This window comes from Etheostoma spectabile, chromosome 20 (genome assembly GCF_008692095.1).
Source record: "Etheostoma spectabile isolate EspeVRDwgs_2016 chromosome 20, UIUC_Espe_1.0, whole genome shotgun sequence".
Classification (NCBI taxonomy): Eukaryota; Metazoa; Chordata; class Actinopteri; order Perciformes; family Percidae; genus Etheostoma; species Etheostoma spectabile.
In genome coordinates, this window is record NC_045752.1 from 22,651,630 (window position 1) to 22,652,580 (window position 951).

Below are 951 nucleotides of genomic sequence, written 5' to 3' on the forward strand. Positions count from 1 at the left end.
TTTTGTTGTTGTATGCACACAAAAACTAATTGTAAGTGAAATATTACCAAGATATGCATATAAATATATCAAAGAGAAATGACCAAGTCATGAAACTGCTGAATTAGAGTACATTTTTTGGTCCAGTCCAGTTGGTGATAGGCAAGACTTGATAATTCTGATTTAACTATGTAAATTCTTAGTCTGCGACACGCGTAAATCAGCCTGGCAACCAGCGGCAGCAACAAACTACCTCCCCCCCGTTTCTCCTCCGTCAGTTGTGAGATGTGTTCAAACAGCAAGTACACTTCAATCTAATAGATAAACAAAATATACTCAAACTGTCAAGAAAGGAAATATTTACACATATTTTCCTTATCAAACAGAAAAATAGTCTACAACCATACACCTGCATGTTTCTCTCCTTTACCTAACGAAGACTAGATTAATCACCTTAACTCATCCAAAACACACTTTATTCAAATTAAACTCATCAAAAATCTGTATTTTCACTTTTTCAGCAATCACCAACTCTGATTTGGTTGAAATAAATCCTTAATTCAGAGATTAAAAATATATGCTTCACAACCTGTTTCACCCTGTCAGTCGGTCTCGCTGTTGTTGAGGCAGACTACAGAAATGGCTATCAACCGAAACAGAAATCGCTCAACCATGCTAACGTTTCTTCTTGTCTACCTTTTCTTTTTTCTGAAGTGTCCTGATATAATTTCTGTTATGATTTGACACTATGAATTAATTAAATTAAGTGCCTGTGTCTTCATGTAAAGTAGGTTAGAAAAACGATACCACAGCAACTGTCACTTTCTGCCAACAGTAAGGCTCTGCCCACTAAACACATCATTGTTGTTTACAGCTCAAAAGATCTGTAAGTATTCTGGTCATATAATTAGAATATCATGAAAAAGTTGATTTATGTCAATAATTCCATTCAAAAAGTGAAATTTGCATATT